The sequence below is a fragment of the Leuresthes tenuis genome, unplaced genomic scaffold, assembly GCF_036924035.1.
Source record: "Leuresthes tenuis unplaced genomic scaffold, fLeuTen1.0.hap1 SCAF_21, whole genome shotgun sequence".
NCBI lineage: Eukaryota > Metazoa > Chordata > Actinopteri > Atheriniformes > Atherinopsidae > Leuresthes > Leuresthes tenuis.
In genome coordinates this window covers 6716444-6733293 of record NW_027325375.1, presented here as the reverse complement: position 1 = coordinate 6733293, position 16850 = coordinate 6716444, and the positions used below count along the sequence as shown (strand labels likewise).

Below are 16850 nucleotides of genomic sequence, written 5' to 3'. Positions count from 1 at the left end.
TTTAAAGGTTTCCTGTTCTGCAGCAGTGGGAGAGCTGAGAAACATCAGAAGCTGAAGCTTGCATGCCAAGCTAGCTAGGAGTTGAACCTAGAATCTTCTGATCTGTACTCAGACGCGTTATCCATTGCGCCACTAGCCCTTCATGAAAGCAAAAGGAGTGTGGCAGAGTTTCCCCAAAAAGGGCCCTTCAACAGCTTTTAAAGGTTTACAGGAGTAGGCCTTCAGAGTCTCTGTACACATAAGCTCGACCCATCCTTCGAGCCGGAATTGAACCAGCGACCTAAGGATAACTGGTGTTGGGCACCTACAGTCCTCCGCTCTACCAACTGAGCTATCGAAGGGAGCGACGGCAGAGGTTCTTGTCATCAGCTGTAGGAATGCAAGTAATGAGGCTTTAGCTAAGTGTCCTGGGACACCTGCAGTTCTGTGCTGTACCAAATGAGTTATGGAAAGGAGCCAGGGGCTTGGCCTGTTTATCAGTTAAATAAATGCAAAAAGTGATGAGAAACCATCAGTTTCGGATGCGTTTCAGATAAAACCAGCATCAGTTTCTAACATGCATTTAGTCGTTACAAAACATATCTGGCATCTATATGGGTAAGTCTCCACTTGGTCCAACACAGATGTTGATACTTTCAGGCGTTTGATGTGGGACAGATGCCTTTTGACAGAAATTCCCAAAAAGATGGAGACGTTCAAGCTCAAAGTGGCAACTTTTTTCAGCAATGCAAAAATGCATTTCTACCTAGGTTTGCCGTGACCCGGATTCGAAACGGGGTTGCTGCGACCACAACGCAGAGTACTAACCACTATACGATCACGGCAGGTTTTCAGTTGTGTGTGGTTAGCTTTATTTTATCTTATTTGTCTATTTTATTTTATTTAGTACTTTCCCCCTTGATCCATAACTGTTGCACAGCAGTTTCCTTCGGGATTAAACTTCAATCTGCATTTCTACCTAGGTTTGCCATGACCCGAATTCTAACCGGGGTTCCTGCGACCACAACGCAGAGTACTAACCACTATACGATCACGGCAGGTTGCTGCTTTCCGCGGTTAGCTTTATTTTATCTTATTTTTCTATTTTATTTTATTTAGTACTTTCCCCCTTGTTCCATAACTGTTACTACAAACTGCAATTCTACCTCGGTTTGCCATGACCCGAATTCTAACAGGGGTTGCTGCGACCACAACGCAGAATACTAACCACTATATGATCACGGCAGGTTGCTGCTTTCTGCGGTTAGCTTTATTTGATCTTATTTGTCTATTTCATTTTATTTAGTACTTTCCTCCTTGTTCCATAACTGTTGCACAGCAGTTTCCTTCGGGATTAAACTACAAACTGCATTTCTACCTAGGTTTGCCATGACCCGAATTCTAACCAGGGTTCCTGCGACCACAACGCAGAGTACTAACCACTATACGATCACGGCAGGTATCTGCTTTCCGCGGTTAGCTTTATTTTATCTTATTTTTCTATTTTATTTTATTTAGTACTTTCCCCCTTGTTCCATAACTGTTACTATAAACTGCAATTCTACCTCGGTTTGCCATGACCCGAATTCTAACAGGGGTTGCTGCGACCACAACGCAGAATACTAACCACTATATGATCACGGCAGGTTGCTGCTTTCTGTTGTGTGTGGTTAGCTTTATTTTATTGTTTTGTTTTGTTTTGTTTTGTTTTGTTTTGTTTTGTTTTGTTTTGTTTTGTTTTGTTTTGTTTTGTTTTCTTTTGTTTTCTTTTGTTTTGTTTTGTTTTGTACTTTCCCCCTTGTTCCATAACTGTTGCACAGCAGTTTCCTTCGGGATAAATACAGCCTCTTGAATCTTGAATTTTGCATCTTTTCCCCAATTATGTGATTGAAAACACCTTCAAATCCCAAGGATAGTATATCTAGCTCTGCTGCATGTGGCTTCGATGTATGTTTTTTTGTGTTTGGAGCAAAATCATTGACAGGAAAGACAAAGCGGAAGAGGAACTTTCCTTTTGGTGCTGCAAGATAAGACAGTGTGTGGCATCTTTGGGGCATAAGTGTGCTGGGATACTCAGGGAGTAGAGAGAAGAAGTTTTAAAGGTTTCCTGTTCTGCAGCAGTGGGAGAGCTGAGAAACATCAGAAGCTGAAGCTTGCATGCCGAGCTAGCTAGGAGTTGAACCTAGAATCTTCTGATCCGTACTCAGACGCGTTATCCATTGCGCCACTAGCCCTTCATGAAAGCAAAAGGAGTGTGGCAGAGTTTCCCCAGAAAGGGCCCTTCCAACAGCTTTTAAAGGTTTACAGGAGTAGGCCTTCAGAGTCTCTGTACACATAAGCTCGACCCATCCTTCGAGCCGGAATTGAACCAGCGACCTAAGGATAACTGGTGTTGGGCACCTACAGTCCTCCGCTCTACCAACTGAGCTATCGAAGGGAGCGACGGCCAAGGTTCTTGTCATCAGCTGTAGGAATGCAAGTAATGAGGCTTTAGCTAAGTGTCCTGGGACACCTGCAGTTCTGTGCTGAACCAAATGAGTTATGGAAAGGACCAAGGGGCTTGGCCTGTTTATCAGTTAAATAAATGCAAAAAGTGATGAGAAACCATCAGTTTCGGATGCGTTTCAGATAAAACCAGCATCAGTTTCTAACATGCATTTAGTCGTTACAAAACATATCTGGCATCTATATGGGTAAGTCTCCACTTGGTCCAACACAGATGTTGATACTTTCAGACGTTTGATGTGGGACAGAGGCCTTTAGACAGAAATTCCCAAAAAGATGGAGACGTTCAAGCTCAAAGTGGCAACTTTTTTCAGCAATGCAAAAATACATTTCTACCTAGGTTTGCCGTGACCCGGATTCGAAACGGGGTTGCTGCGACCACAACGCAGAGTACTAACCACTATACGATCACGGCAGGTTGCTGCTTTCCGCGGTTAGCTTTATTTTATCTTATTTGTCTATTTTATTTTATTTAGTACTTTCCCCCTTGTTCCATAACTGTTACTACAAACTGCAATTCTACCTCGGTTTGCCATGACCCGAATTCTAACAGGGGTTGCTGCGACCACAACGCAGAATACTAACCACTATATGATCACGGCAGGTTGCTGCTTTCTGCGGTTAGCTTTATTTGATCTTATTTGTCTATTTCATTTTATTTAGTACTTTCCTCCTTGTTCCATAACTGTTGCACAGCAGTTTCCTTCGGGATTAAACTACAAACTGCATTTCTACCTAGGTTTGCCATGAGCCAAATTCTAACCAGGGTTCCTGCGACCACAACGCAGAGTACTAACCACTATACGATCACGGCAGGTATCTGCTTTCCGCGGTTAGCTTTATTTTATCTTATTTTTCTATTTTATTTTATTTAGTACTTTCCCCCTTGTTCCATAACTGTTACTATAAACTGCAATTCTACCTCGGTTTGCCATGACCCAAATTCTAACAGGGGTTGCTGCGACCACAACGCAGAATACTAACCACTATATGATCACGGCAGGTTGCTGCTTTCTGTTGTGTGTGGTTAGCTTTATTTTATTGTTTTTTTTTGTTTTGTTTTGTTTTGTTTTGTTTTGTTTTGTTTTGTTTTGTTTTGTTTTGTTTTGTTTTGTTTTGTTTTGTTTTGTTTTGTTTTGTTTTGTTTTGTTTTGTTTTGTTTTGTACTTTCCCCCTTGTTCCATAACTGTTGCACAGCAGTTTCCTTCGGGATAAATACAGCCTCTTGAATCTTGAATTTTGCATCTTTTCCCCAATTATGTGATTGAAAACACCTTCAAATCCCAAGGATAGTATATCTAGCTCTGCTGCATGTGGCTTCGATGTATGTTTTTTTGTGTTTGGAGCAAAATCATTGACAGGAAAGACAAAGCGGAAGAGGAACTTTCCTTTTGGTGCTGCAAGATAAGACGGTGTGTGGCATCTTTGGGGCATAAGTGTGCTGGGATACTCAGGGAGTAGAGAGAAGAAGTTTTAAAGGTTTCCTGTTCTGCAGCAGTGGGAGAGCTGAGAAACATCAGAAGCTGAAGCTTGCATGCCGAGCTAGCTAGGAGTTGAACCTAGAATCTTCTGATCCGTACTCAGACGCGTTATCCATTGCGCCACTAGCCCTTCATGAAAGCAAAAGGAGTGTGGCAGAGTTTCCCCAAAAAGGGCCCTTCCAACAGCTTTTAAAGGTTTACAGGAGTAGGCCTTCAGAGTCTCTGTACACATAAGCTCGACCCATCCTTCGAGCCGGAATTGAACCAGCGACCTAAGGATAACTGGTGTTGGGCACCTACAGTCCTCCGCTCTACCAACTGAGCTATCGAAGGGAGCGACGGCAGAGGTTCTTGTCATCAGCTGTAGGAATGCAAGTAATGAGGCTTTAGCTAAGTGTCCTGGGAGACCTGCAGTTCTGTGCTGTACCAAATGAGTTATGGAAAGGAGCCAGGGGCTTGGCCTGTTTATCAGTTAAATAAATGCAAAAAGTGATGAGAAACCATCAGTTTCGGATGCGTTTCAGATAAAACCAGCATCAGTTTCTAACATGCATTTAGTAGTTACAAAACATATCTGGCATCTATATGGGTAAGTCTCCACTTGGTCCAACACAGATGTTGATACTTTCAGGCGTTTGATGTGGGACAGATGCCTTTAGACAGAAATTCCCAAAAAGATGGAGACGTTCAAGCTCAAAGTGGCAACTTTTTTCAGCAATGCAAAAATACATTTCTACCTAGGTTTGCCGTGACCCGGATTCGAACCGGGGTTGCTGCGACCACAACGCAGAGTACTAACCACTATACGATCACGGCAGGTTTTCAGTTGTGTGTGGTTAGCTTTATTTGATCTTATTTGTCTATTTTATTTTATTTAGTACTTTCCCCCTTGATCCATAACTGTTGCACAGCAGTTTCCTTCGGGATTAAACTTCAATCTGCATTTCTACCAAGGTTTGCCATGACCCGAATTCTAACCGGGGTTCCTGCGACCACAACGCAGAGTACTAACCACTATACGATCACGGCAGGTTGCTGCTTTCCGCGGTTAGCTTTATTTTATCTTATTTTTCTATTTTATTTTATTTAGTACTTTCCCCCTTGTTCCATAACTGTTACTACAAACTGCAATTCTACCTCGGTTTGCCATGACCCGAATTCTAACAGGGGTTGCTGCGACCACAACGCAGAATACTAACCACTATATGATCACGGCAGGTTGCTGCTTTCTGCGGTTAGCTTTATTTGATCTTATTTGTCTATTTCATTTTATTTAGTACTTTCCTCCTTGTTCCATAACTGTTGCACAGCAGTTTCCTTCGGGATTAAACTACAAACTGCATTTCTACCTAGGTTTGCCATGACCCAAATTCTAACCAGGGTTCCTGCGACCACAACGCAGAGTACTAACCACTATACGATCACGGCAGGTATCTGCTTTCCGCGGTTAGCTTTATTTTATCTTATTTTTCTATTTTATTTTATTTAGTACTTTCCCCCTTGTTCCATAACTGTTACTATAAACTGCAATTCTACCTCGGTTTGCCATGACCCGAATTCTAACAGGGGTTGCTGCGACCACAACGCAGAATACTAACCACTATATGATCACGGCAGGTTGCTGCTTTCTGTTGTGTGTGGTTAGCTTTATTTTATTGTTTTTTTTTGTTTTGTTTTGTTTTGTTTTGTTTTGTTTTGTTTTGTTTTGTTTTGTTTTGTTTTGTTTTGTTTTGTTTTGTTTTGTACTTTCCCCCTTGTTCCATAACTGTTGCACAGCAGTTTCCTTCGGGATAAATACAGCCTCTTGAATCTTGAATTTTGCATCTTTTCCCCAATTATGTGATTGAAAACACCTTCAAATTCCAAGGATAGTATATCTAGCTCTGCTGCATGTGGCTTCGATGTATGTTTTTTTGTGTTTGGAGCAAAATCATTGACAGGAAAGACAAAGCGGAAGAGGAACTTTCCTTTTGGTGCTGCAAGATAAGACGGTGTGTGGCATCTTTGGGGCATAAGTGTGCTGGGATACTCAGGGAGTAGAGAGAAGAAGTTTTAAAGGTTTCCTGTTCTGCAGCAGTGGGAGAGCTGAGAAACATCAGAAGCTGAAGCTTGCATGCCGAGCTAGCTAGGAGTTGAACCTAGAATCTTCTGATCCGTACTCAGACGCGTTATCCATTGCGCCACTAGCCCTTCATGAAAGCAAAAGGAGTGTGGCAGAGTTTCCCCAAAAAGGGCCCTTCCAACAGCTTTTAAAGGTTTACAGGAGTAGGCCTTCAGAGTCTCTGTACACATAAGCGCGACCCATCCTTCGAGCCGGAATTGAACCAGCGACCTAAGGATAACTGGTGTTGGGCACCTACAGTCCTCCGCTCTACCAACTGAGCTATCGAAGGGAGCGACGGCAGAGGTTCTTGTCATCAGCTGTAGGAATGCAAGTAATGAGGCTTTAGCTAAGTGTCCTGGGACACCTGCAGATCTGTGCTGTACCAAATGAGTTATGGAAAGGAGCCAGGGGCTTGGCCTGTTTATCAGTTAAATAAATGCAAAAAGTGATGAGAAACCATCAGTTTCGGATGCGTTTCAGATAAAACCAGCATCAGTTTCTAACATGCATTTAGTCGTTACAAAACATATCTGGCATCTATATGGGTAAGTCTCCACTTCGTCCAACACAGATGTTGATACTTTCAGGCGTTTGATGTGGGACAGATGCCTTTAGACAGAAATTCCCAAAAAGATGGAGACGTTCAAGCTCAAAGTGGCAACTTTTTTCAGCAATGCAAAAATGCATTTCTACCTAGGTTTGCCGTGACCCGGATTCGAAACGGGGTTGCTGCGACCACAACGCAGAGTACTAACCACTATACGATCACGGCAGGTTGCTGCTTTCCGCGGTTAGCTTTATTTTATCTTATTTTTCTATTTTATTTTATTTAGTACTTTCCCCCTTGTTCCATAACTGTTACTACAAACTGCAATTCTACCTCGGTTTGCCATGACCCGAATTCTAACAGGGGTTGCTGCGACCACAACGCAGAATACTAACCACTATATGATCACGGCAGGTTGCTGCTTTCTGCGGTTAGCTTTATTTGATCTTATTTGTCTATTTCATTTTATTTAGTACTTTCCTCCTTGTTCCATAACTGTTGCACAGCAGTTTCCTTCGGGATTAAACTACAAACTGCATTTCTACCTAGGTTTGCCATGAGCCAAATTCTAACCAGGGTTCCTGCGACCACAACGCAGAGTACTAACCACTATACGATCACGGCAGGTATCTGCTTTCCGCGGTTAGCTTTATTTTATCTTATTTTTCTATTTTATTTTATTTAGTACTTTCCCCCTTGTTCCATAACTGTTACTATAAACTGCAATTCTACCTCGGTTTGCCATGACCCGAATTCTAACAGGGGTTGCTGCGACCACAACGCAGAATACTAACCACTATATGATCACGGCAGGTTGCTGCTTTCTGTTGTGTGTGGTTAGCTTTATTTTATTGTTTTTTTTTGTTTTGTTTTGTTTTGTTTTGTTTTGTTTTGTTTTGTTTTGTTTTGTTTTGTTTTGTTTTGTTTTGTTTTGTTTTGTTTTGTTTTGTTTTGTTTTGTTTTGTTTTGTTTTGTACTTTCCCCCTTGTTCCATAACTGTTGCACAGCAGTTTCCTTCGGGATAAATACAGCCTCTTGAATCTTGAATTTTGCATCTTTTCCCCAATTATGTGATTGAAAACACCTTCAAATCCCAAGGATAGTATATCTAGCTCTGCTGCATGTGGCTTCGATGTATGTTTTTTTGTGTTTGGAGCAAAATCATTGACAGGAAAGACAAAGCGGAAGAGGAACTTTCCTTTTGGTGCTGCAAGATAAGACGGTGTGTGGCATCTTTGGGGCATAAGTGTGCTGGGATACTCAGGGAGTAGAGAGAAGAAGTTTTAAAGGTTTCCTGTTCTGCAGCAGTGGGAGAGCTGAGAAACATGAGAAGCTGAAGCTTGCATGCCGAGCTAGCTAGGAGTTGAACCTAGAATCTTCTGATCCGTACTCAGACGCGTTATCCATTGCGCCACTAGCCCTTCATGAAAGCAAAAGGAGTGTGGCAGAGTTTCCCCAAAAAGGGCCCTTCCAACAGCTTTTAAAGGTTTACAGGAGTAGGCCTTCAGAGTCTCTGTACACATAAGCGCGACCCATCCTTCGAGCCGGAATTGAACCAGCGACCTAAGGATAACTGGTGTTGGGCACCTACAGTCCTCCGCTCTACCAACTGAGCTATCGAAGGGAGCGACGGCAGAGGTTCTTGTCATCAGCTGTAGGAATGCAAGTAATGAGGCTTTAGCTAAGTGTCCTGGGACACCTGCAGATCTGTGCTGTACCAAATGAGTTATGGAAAGGAGCCAGGGGCTTGGCCTGTTTATCAGTTAAATAAATGCAAAAAGTGATGAGAAACCATCAGTTTCGGATGCGTTTCAGATAAAACCAGCATCAGTTTCTAACATGCATTTAGTCGTTACAAAACATATCTGGCATCTATATGGGTAAGTCTCCACTTCGTCCAACACAGATGTTGATACTTTCAGGCGTTTGATGTGGGACAGATGCCTTTAGACAGAAATTCCCAAAAAGATGGAGACGTTCAAGCTCAAAGTGGCAACTTTTTTCAGCAATGCAAAAATACATTTCTACCTAGGTTTGCCGTGACCCGGATTCGAAACGGGGTTGCTGCGACCACAACGCAGAGTACTAACCACTATACGATCACGGCAGGTTTTCAGTTGCGTGTGGTTAGCTTTATTTTATCTTATTTGTCTATTTCATTTTATTTAGTACTTTCCCCCTTGATCCATAACTGTTGCACAGCAGTTTCCTTCGGGATTAAACTTCAATCTGCATTTCTACCTAGGTTTGCCGTGACCCGGATTCGAAACGGGGTTGCTGCGACCACAACGCAGAGTACTAACCACTATACGATCACGGCAGGTTGCTGCTTTCCGCGGTTAGCTTTATTTTATCTTATTTGTCTATTTTATTTTATTTAGTACTTTCCCCCTTGTTCCATAACTGTTACTACAAACTGCAATTCTACCTCGGTTTGCCATGACCCGAATTCTAACAGGGGTTGCTGCGACCACAACGCAGAATACTAACCACTATATGATCACGGCAGGTTGCTGCTTTCTGCGGTTAGCTTTATTTGATCTTATTTGTCTATTTCATTTTATTTAGTACTTTCCTCCTTGTTCCATAACTGTTGCACAGCAGTTTCCTTCGGGATTAAACTACAAACTGCATTTCTACCTAGGTTTGCCATGAGCCAAATTCTAACCAGGGTTCCTGCGACCACAACGCAGAGTACTAACCACTATACGATCACGGCAGGTATCTGCTTTCCGCGGTTAGCTTTATTTTATCTTATTTTTCTATTTTATTTTATTTAGTACTTTCCCCCTTGTTCCATAACTGTTACTATAAACTGCAATTCTACCTCGGTTTGCCATGACCCGAATTCTAACAGGGGTTGCTGCGACCACAACGCAGAATACTAACCACTATATGATCACGGCAGGTTGCTGCTTTCTGTTGTGTGTGGTTAGCTTTATTTTATTGGTTTTTTTTGTTTTGTTTTGTTTTGTTTTGTTTTGTTTTGTTTTGTTTTGTTTTGTTTTGTTTTGTTTTGTTTTGTTTTGTTTTGTTTTGTTTTGTACTTTCCCCCTTGTTCCATAACTGTTGCACAGCAGTTTCCTTCGGGATAAATACAGCCTCTTGAATCTTGAATTTTGCATCTTTTCCCCAATTATGTGATTGAAAACACCTTCAAATCCCAAGGATAGTATATCTAGCTCTGCTGCATGTGGCTTCGATGTATGTTTTTTTGTGTTTGGAGCAAAATCATTGACAGGAAAGACAAAGCGGAAGAGGAACTTTCCTTTTGGTGCTGCAAGATAAGACGGTGTGTGGCATCTTTGGGGCATAAGTGTGCTGGGATACTCAGGGAGTAGAGAGAAGAAGTTTTAAAGGTTTCCTGTTCTGCAGCAGTGGGAGAGCTGAGAAACATGAGAAGCTGAAGCTTGCATGCCGAGCTAGCTAGGAGTTGAACCTAGAATCTTCTGATCCGTACTCAGACGCGTTATCCATTGCGCCACTAGCCCTTCATGAAAGCAAAAGGAGTGTGGCAGAGTTTCCCCAAAAAGGGCCCTTCCAACAGCTTTTAAAGGTTTACAGGAGTAGGCCTTCAGAGTCTCTGTACACATAAGCGCGACCCATCCTTCGAGCCGGAATTGAACCAGCGACCTAAGGATAACTGGTGTTGGGCACCTACAGTCCTCCGCTCTACCAACTGAGCTATCGAAGGGAGCGACGGCAGAGGTTCTTGTCATCAGCTGTAGGAATGCAAGTAATGAGGCTTTGGCTAAGTGTCCTGGGACACCTGCAGATCTGTGCTGTACCAAATGAGTTATGGAAAGGAGCCAGGGGCTTGGCCTGTTTATCAGTTAAATAAATGCAAAAAGTGATGAGAAACCATCAGTTTCGGATGCGTTTCAGATAAAACCAGCATCAGTTTCTAACATGCATTTAGTCGTTACAAAACATATCTGGCATCTATATGGGTAAGTCTCCACTTGGTCCAACACAGATGTTGATACTTTCAGGCGTTTGATGTGGGACAGATGCCTTTAGACAGAAATTCCCAAAAAGATGGAGACGTTCAAGCTCAAAGTGGCAACTTTTTTCAGCAATGCAAAAATACATTTCTACCTAGGTTTGCCGTGACCCGGATTCGAAACGGGGTTGCTGCGACCACAACGCAGAGTACTAACCACTATACGATCACGGCAGGTTTTCAGTTGTGTGTGGTTAGCTTTATTTTATCTTATTTGTCTATTTTATTTTATTTAGTACTTTCCCCCTTGATCCATAACTGTTGCACAGCAGTTTCCTTCGGGATTAAACTTCAATCTGCATTTCTACCTAGGTTTGCCATGACCCGAATTCTAACCGGGGTTCCTGCGACCACAACGCAGAGTACTAACCACTATACGATCACGGCAGGTTGCTGCTTTCCGCGGTTAGCTTTATTTTATCTTATTTTTCTATTTTATTTTATTTAGTACTTTCCCCCTTGTTCCATAACTGTTACTACAAACTGCAATTCTACCTCGGTTTGCCATGACCCGAATTCTAACCAGGGTTGCTGCGACCACAACGCAGAATACTAACCACTATATGATCACGGCAGGTTACTGCTTTCTGTTGTGTGTGGTTAGCTTTATTTTATTGTTTTGTTTTGTTTTGTTTTGTTTTGTTTTGTTTTGTTTTGTTTTGTTTTGTTTTGTTTTGTTTTGTTTTGTACTTTCCCCCTTGTTCCATAACTGTTGCACAGCAGTTTCCTTCGGGATAAATACAGCCTCTTGAATCTTGAATTTTGCATCTTTTCCCCAATTATGTGATTGAAAACACCTTCAAATCCCAAGGATAGTATATCTAGCTCTGCTGCATGTGGCTTCGATGTATGTTTTTTTGTGTTTGGAGCAAAATCATTGACAGGAAAGACAAAGCGGAAGAGGAACTTTCCTTTTGGTGCTGCAAGATAAGACGGTGTGTGGCATCTTTGGGGCATAAGTGTGCTGGGATACTCAGGGAGTAGAGAGAAGAAGTTTTAAAGGTTTCCTGTTCTGCAGCAGTGGGAGAGCTGAGAAACATCAGAAGCTGAAGCTTGCATGCCGAGCTAGCTAGGAGTTGAACCTAGAATCTTCTGATCCGTACTCAGACGCGTTATCCATTGCGCCACTAGCCCTTCATGAAAGCAAAAGGAGTGTGGCAGAGTTTCCCCAAAAAGGGCCCTTCCAACAGCTTTTAAAGGTTTACAGGAGTAGGCCTTCAGAGTCTCTGTACACATAAGCTCGACCCATCCTTCGAGCCGGAATTGAACCAGCGACCTAAGGATAACTGGTGTTGGGCACCTACAGTCCTCCGCTCTACCAACTGAGCTATCGAAGGGAGCGACGGCAGAGGTTCTTGTCATCAGCTGTAGGAATGCAAGTGATGAGGCTTTAGCTAAGTGTCCTGGGACACCTGCAGTTCTGTGCTGTACCAAATGAGTTATGGAAAGGAGCCAGGGGCTTGGCCTGTTTATCAGTTAAATAAATGCAAAAAGTGATGAGAAACCATCAGTTTCGGATGCGTTTCAGATAAAACCAGCATCAGTTTCTAACATGCATTTAGTCGTTACAAAACATATCTGGCATCTATATGGGTAAGTCTCCACTTGGTCCAACACAGATGTTGATACTTTCAGGCGTTTGATGTGGGACAGATGCCTTTAGACAGAAATTCCCAAAAAGATGGAGACGTTCAAGCTCAAAGTGGCAACTTTTTTCAGCAATGCAAAAATACATTTCTACCTAGGTTTGCCGTGACCCGGATTCGAACCGGGGTTGCTGCGACCACAACGCAGAGTACTAACCACTATACGATCACGGCAGGTTTTCAGTTGTGTGTGGTTAGCTTTATTTTATCTTATTTGTCTATTTTATTTTATTTAGTACTTTCCCCCTTGATCCATAACTGTTGCACAGCAGTTTCCTTCGGGATTAAACTTCAATCTGCATTTCTACCTAGGTTTGCCATGACCCGAATTCTAACCGGGGTTGCTGCGACCACAACGCAGAGTACTAACCACTATACGATCACGGCAGGTTGCTGCTTTCCGCGGTCAGCTTTATTTTATCTTATTTTTCTATTTTATTTTATTTAGTACTTTCCCCCTTGTTCCATAACTGTTACTACAAACTGCAATTCTACCTCGGTTTGCCATGACCCGAATTCTAACCAGGGTTGCTGCGACCACAACGCAGAATACTAACCACTATATGATCACGGCAGGTTACTGCTTTCTGTTGTGTGTGGTTAGCTTTATTTTATTGTTTTGTTTTGTTTTGTTTTGTTTTGTTTTGTTTTGTTTTGTTTTGTTTTGTTTTGTTTTGTTTTGTTTTGTTTTGTTTTGTACTTTCCCCCTTGTTCCATAACTGTTGCACAGCAGTTTCCTTCGGGATAAATACAGCCTCTTGAATCTTGAATTTTGCATCTTTTCCCCAATTATGTGATTGAAAACACCTTCAAATCCCAAGGATAGTATATCTAGCTCTGCTGCATGTGGCTTCGATGTATGTTTTTTTGTGTTTGGAGCAAAATCATTGACAGGAAAGACAAAGCGGAAGAGGAACTTTCCTTTTGGTGCTGCAAGATAAGACGGTGTGTGGCATCTTTGGGGCATAAGTGTGCTGGGATACTCAGGGAGTAGAGAGAAGAAGTTTTAAAGGTTTCCTGTTCTGCAGCAGTGGGAGAGCTGAGAAACATCAGAAGCTGAAGCTTGCATGCCGAGCTAGCTAGGAGTTGAACCTAGAATCTTCTGATCCGTACTCAGACGCGTTATCCATTGCGCCACTAGCCCTTCATGAAAGCAAAAGGAGTGTGGCAGAGTTTCCCCAAAAAGGGCCCTTCCAACAGCTTTTAAAGGTTTACAGGAGTAGGCCTTCAGAGTCTCTGTACACATAAGCTCGACCCATCCTTCGAGCCGGAATTGAACCAGCGACCTAAGGATAACTGGTGTTGGGCACCTACAGTCCTCCGCTCTACCAACTGAGCTATCGAAGGGAGCGACGGCAGAGGTTCTTGTCATCAGCTGTAGGAATGCAAGTGATGAGGCTTTAGCTAAGTGTCCTGGGACACCTGCAGTTCTGTGCTGTACCAAATGAGTTATGGAAAGGAGCCAGGGGCTTGGCCTGTTTATCAGTTAAATAAATGCAAAAAGTGATCAGAAACCATCAGTTTCGGATGCGTTTCAGATAAAACCAGCATCAGTTTCTAACATGCATTTAGTCGTTACAAAACATATCTGGCATCTATATGGGTAAGTCTCCACTTGGTCCAACACAGATGTTGATACTTTCAGGCGTTTGATGTGGGACAGATGCCTTTAGACAGAAATTCCCAAAAAGATGGAGACGTTCAAGCTCAAAGTGGCAACTTTTTTCAGCAATGCAAAAATACATTTCTACCTAGGTTTGCCGTGACCCGGATTCGAACCGGGGTTGCTGCGACCACAACGCAGAGTACTAACCACTATACGATCACGGCAGGTTTTCAGTTGTGTGTGGTTAGCTTTATTTTATCTTATTTGTCTATTTTATTTTATTTAGTACTTTCCCCCTTGATCCATAACTGTTGCACAGCAGTTTCCTTCGGGATTAAACTTCAATCTGCATTTCTACCTAGGTTTGCCATGACCCGAATTCTAACCGGGGTTCCTGCGACCACAACGCAGAGTACTAACCACTATACGATCACGGCAGGTTGCTGCTTTCCGCGGTTAGCTTTATTTTATCTTATTTTTCTATTTTATTTAGTACTTTCCCCCTTGTTCCATAACTGTTACTACAAACTGCAATTCTACCTCGGTTTGCCATGACCCGAATTCTAACAGGGGTTGCTGCGACCACAACGCAGAATACTAACCACTATATGATCACGGCAGGTTGCTGCTTTCTGCGGTTAGCTTTATTTGATCTTATTTGTCTATTTCATTTTATTTAGTACTTTCCTCCTTGTTCCATAACTGTTGCACAGCAGTTTCCTTCGGGATTAAACTACAAACTGCATTTCTACCTAGGTTTGCCATGACCCAAATTCTAACCAGGGTTCCTGCGACCACAACGCAGAGTACTAACCACTATACGATCACGGCAGGTATCTGCTTTCCGCGGTTAGCTTTATTTTATCTTATTTTTCTATTTTATTTTATTTAGTACTTTCCCCCTTGTTCCATAACTGTTACTATAAACTGCAATTCTACCTCGGTTTGCCATGACCCGAATTCTAACAGGGGTTGCTGCGACCACAACGCAGAATACTAACCACTATATGATCACGGCAGGTTGCTGCTTTCTGTTGTGTGTGGTCAGCTTTATTTTATTGTTTTTTTTTTGTTTTGTTTTGTTTTGTTTTGTTTTGTTTTGTTTTGTTTTGTTTTGTTTTGTACTTTCCCCCTTGTTCCATAACTGTTGCACAGCAGTTTCCTTCGGGATAAATACAGCCTCTTGAATCTTGAATTTTGCATCTTTTCCCCAATTATGTGATTGAAAACACCTTCAAATCCCAAGGATAGTATATCTAGCTCTGCTGCATGTGGCTTCGATGTATGTTTTTTTGTGTTTGGAGCAAAATCATTGACAGGAAAGACAAAGCGGAAGAGGAACTTTCCTTTTGGTGCTGCAAGATAAGACGGTGTGTGGCATCTTTGGGGCATAAGTGTGCTGGGATACTCAGGGAGTAGAGAGAAGAAGTTTTAAAGGTTTCCTGTTCTGCAGCAGTGGGAGAGCTGAGAAACATCAGAAGCTGAAGCTTGCATGCCGAGCTAGCTAGGAGTTGAACCTAGAATCTTCTGATCCGTACTCAGACGCGTTATCCATTGCGCCACTAGCCCTTCATGAAAGCAAAAGGAGTGTGGCAGAGTTTCCCCAGAAAGGGCCCTTCCAACAGCTTTTAAAGGTTTACAGGAGTAGGCCTTCAGAGTCTCTGTACACATAAGCTCAACCCATCCTTCGAGCCGGAATTGAACCAGCGACCTAAGGATAACTGGTGTTGGGCACCTACAGTCCTCCGCTCTACCAACTGAGCTATCGAAGGGAGCGACGGCCGAGGTTCTTGTCATCAGCTGTAGGAATGCAAGTAATGAGGCTTTAGCTAAGTGTCCTGGGACACCTGCAGTTCTGTGCTGTACCAAATGAGTTATGGAAAGGACCAAGGGGCTTGGCCTGTTTATCAGTTAAATAAATGCAAAAAGTGATGAGAAACCATCAGTTTCGGATGCGTTTCAGATAAAACCAGCATCAGTTTCTAACATGCATTTAGTCGTTACAAAACATATCTGGCATCTATATGGGTAAGTCTCCACTTGGTCCAACACAGATGTTGATACTTTCAGGCGTTTGATGTGGGACAGATGCCTTTAGACAGAAATTCCCAAAAAGATGGAGACGTTCAAGCTCAAAGTGGCAACTTTTTTCAGCAATGCAAAAATACATTTCTACCTAGGTTTGCCGTGACCCGGATTCGAACCGGGGTTGCTGCGACCACAACGCAGAGTACTAACCACTATACGATCACGGCAGGTTTTCAGTTGTGTGTGGTTAGCTTTATTTTATCTTATTTGTCTATTTTATTTTATTTAGTACTTTCCCCCTTGATCCATAACTGTTGCACAGCAGTTTCCTTCGGGATTAAACTTCAATCTGCATTTCTACCTAGGTTTGCCATGACCCGAATTCTAACCGGGGTTCCTGCGACCACAACGCAGAGTACTAACCACTATACGATCACGGCAGGTTGCTGCTTTCCGCGGTTAGCTTTATTTTATCTTATTTTTCTATTTTATTTTATTTAGTACTTTCCCCCTTGTTCCATAACTGTTACTACAAACTGCAATTCTACCTCGGTTTGCCATGACCCGAATTCTAACCAGGGTTGCTGCGACCACAACGCAGAATACTAACCACTATATGATCACGGCAGGTTACTGCTTTCTGTTGTGTGTGGTTAGCTTTATTTTATTGTTTTGTTTTGTTTTGTTTTGTTTTGTTTTGTTTTGTTTTGTTTTGTTTTGTTTTGTTTTGTTTTGTTTTGTACTTTCCCCCTTGTTCCATAACTGTTGCACAGCAGTTTCCTTCGGGATAAATACAGCCTCTTGAATCTTGAATTTTGCATCTTTTCCCCAATTATGTGATTGAAAACACCTTCAAATCCCAAGGATAGTATATCTAGCTCTGCTGCATGTGGCTTCGATGTATGTTTTTTTGTGTTTGGAGCAAAATCATTGACAGGAAAGACAAAGCGG

At 42.4% G+C, this 16850-nt stretch overlaps 21 non-coding genes across 21 annotated transcripts; all 21 read right to left on the bottom strand.

The window, feature by feature from the left end:
- Positions 1 to 252: 252 nt before the first annotated feature.
- Positions 253 to 341, bottom strand: trnay-gua (transfer RNA tyrosine (anticodon GUA)). The gene is given in 2 exon segments: positions 253 to 288; positions 305 to 341. It is a non-coding gene; the product is annotated as a tRNA-Tyr (tRNA).
- A 1799-nt stretch (positions 342 to 2140) lies between these two features.
- trnar-acg (transfer RNA arginine (anticodon ACG)) lies at positions 2141 to 2213 on the bottom strand. Its single transcript has one exon. It is a non-coding gene; the product is annotated as a tRNA-Arg (tRNA).
- Positions 2214 to 2327: 114 nt separating this feature from the next.
- Positions 2328 to 2416, bottom strand: trnay-gua (transfer RNA tyrosine (anticodon GUA)). The gene is given in 2 exon segments: positions 2328 to 2363; positions 2380 to 2416. It is a non-coding gene; the product is annotated as a tRNA-Tyr (tRNA).
- Positions 2417 to 4022: 1606 nt separating this feature from the next.
- On the bottom strand, positions 4023 to 4095 carry trnar-acg (transfer RNA arginine (anticodon ACG)). The gene has a single exon. It is a non-coding gene; the product is annotated as a tRNA-Arg (tRNA).
- A 114-nt stretch (positions 4096 to 4209) lies between these two features.
- On the bottom strand, positions 4210 to 4298 carry trnay-gua (transfer RNA tyrosine (anticodon GUA)). The gene is given in 2 exon segments: positions 4210 to 4245; positions 4262 to 4298. It is a non-coding gene; the product is annotated as a tRNA-Tyr (tRNA).
- A 411-nt stretch (positions 4299 to 4709) lies between these two features.
- On the bottom strand, positions 4710 to 4781 carry trnah-gug (transfer RNA histidin (anticodon GUG)). The gene has a single exon. It is a non-coding gene; the product is annotated as a tRNA-His (tRNA).
- A 1301-nt stretch (positions 4782 to 6082) lies between these two features.
- Positions 6083 to 6155, bottom strand: trnar-acg (transfer RNA arginine (anticodon ACG)). Its single transcript has one exon. It is a non-coding gene; the product is annotated as a tRNA-Arg (tRNA).
- Positions 6156 to 6269: 114 nt separating this feature from the next.
- trnay-gua (transfer RNA tyrosine (anticodon GUA)) lies at positions 6270 to 6358 on the bottom strand. The gene is given in 2 exon segments: positions 6270 to 6305; positions 6322 to 6358. It is a non-coding gene; the product is annotated as a tRNA-Tyr (tRNA).
- Positions 6359 to 7964: 1606 nt separating this feature from the next.
- Positions 7965 to 8037, bottom strand: trnar-acg (transfer RNA arginine (anticodon ACG)). Its single transcript has one exon. It is a non-coding gene; the product is annotated as a tRNA-Arg (tRNA).
- Positions 8038 to 8151: 114 nt separating this feature from the next.
- On the bottom strand, positions 8152 to 8240 carry trnay-gua (transfer RNA tyrosine (anticodon GUA)). Its single transcript is given in 2 exon segments — positions 8152 to 8187; positions 8204 to 8240. It is a non-coding gene; the product is annotated as a tRNA-Tyr (tRNA).
- Positions 8241 to 10034: 1794 nt separating this feature from the next.
- Positions 10035 to 10107, bottom strand: trnar-acg (transfer RNA arginine (anticodon ACG)). The gene has a single exon. It is a non-coding gene; the product is annotated as a tRNA-Arg (tRNA).
- A 114-nt stretch (positions 10108 to 10221) lies between these two features.
- Positions 10222 to 10310, bottom strand: trnay-gua (transfer RNA tyrosine (anticodon GUA)). Its single transcript is given in 2 exon segments — positions 10222 to 10257; positions 10274 to 10310. It is a non-coding gene; the product is annotated as a tRNA-Tyr (tRNA).
- Positions 10311 to 11680: 1370 nt separating this feature from the next.
- On the bottom strand, positions 11681 to 11753 carry trnar-acg (transfer RNA arginine (anticodon ACG)). Its single transcript has one exon. It is a non-coding gene; the product is annotated as a tRNA-Arg (tRNA).
- A 114-nt stretch (positions 11754 to 11867) lies between these two features.
- trnay-gua (transfer RNA tyrosine (anticodon GUA)) lies at positions 11868 to 11956 on the bottom strand. Its single transcript is given in 2 exon segments — positions 11868 to 11903; positions 11920 to 11956. It is a non-coding gene; the product is annotated as a tRNA-Tyr (tRNA).
- A 411-nt stretch (positions 11957 to 12367) lies between these two features.
- Positions 12368 to 12439, bottom strand: trnah-gug (transfer RNA histidin (anticodon GUG)). The gene has a single exon. It is a non-coding gene; the product is annotated as a tRNA-His (tRNA).
- An 897-nt stretch (positions 12440 to 13336) lies between these two features.
- Positions 13337 to 13409, bottom strand: trnar-acg (transfer RNA arginine (anticodon ACG)). Its single transcript has one exon. It is a non-coding gene; the product is annotated as a tRNA-Arg (tRNA).
- Positions 13410 to 13523: 114 nt separating this feature from the next.
- On the bottom strand, positions 13524 to 13612 carry trnay-gua (transfer RNA tyrosine (anticodon GUA)). The gene is given in 2 exon segments: positions 13524 to 13559; positions 13576 to 13612. It is a non-coding gene; the product is annotated as a tRNA-Tyr (tRNA).
- Positions 13613 to 14023: 411 nt separating this feature from the next.
- trnah-gug (transfer RNA histidin (anticodon GUG)) lies at positions 14024 to 14095 on the bottom strand. The gene has a single exon. It is a non-coding gene; the product is annotated as a tRNA-His (tRNA).
- Positions 14096 to 15367: 1272 nt separating this feature from the next.
- trnar-acg (transfer RNA arginine (anticodon ACG)) lies at positions 15368 to 15440 on the bottom strand. The gene has a single exon. It is a non-coding gene; the product is annotated as a tRNA-Arg (tRNA).
- Positions 15441 to 15554: 114 nt separating this feature from the next.
- On the bottom strand, positions 15555 to 15643 carry trnay-gua (transfer RNA tyrosine (anticodon GUA)). The gene is given in 2 exon segments: positions 15555 to 15590; positions 15607 to 15643. It is a non-coding gene; the product is annotated as a tRNA-Tyr (tRNA).
- A 411-nt stretch (positions 15644 to 16054) lies between these two features.
- trnah-gug (transfer RNA histidin (anticodon GUG)) lies at positions 16055 to 16126 on the bottom strand. Its single transcript has one exon. It is a non-coding gene; the product is annotated as a tRNA-His (tRNA).
- Positions 16127 to 16850: the final 724 nt, after the last annotated feature.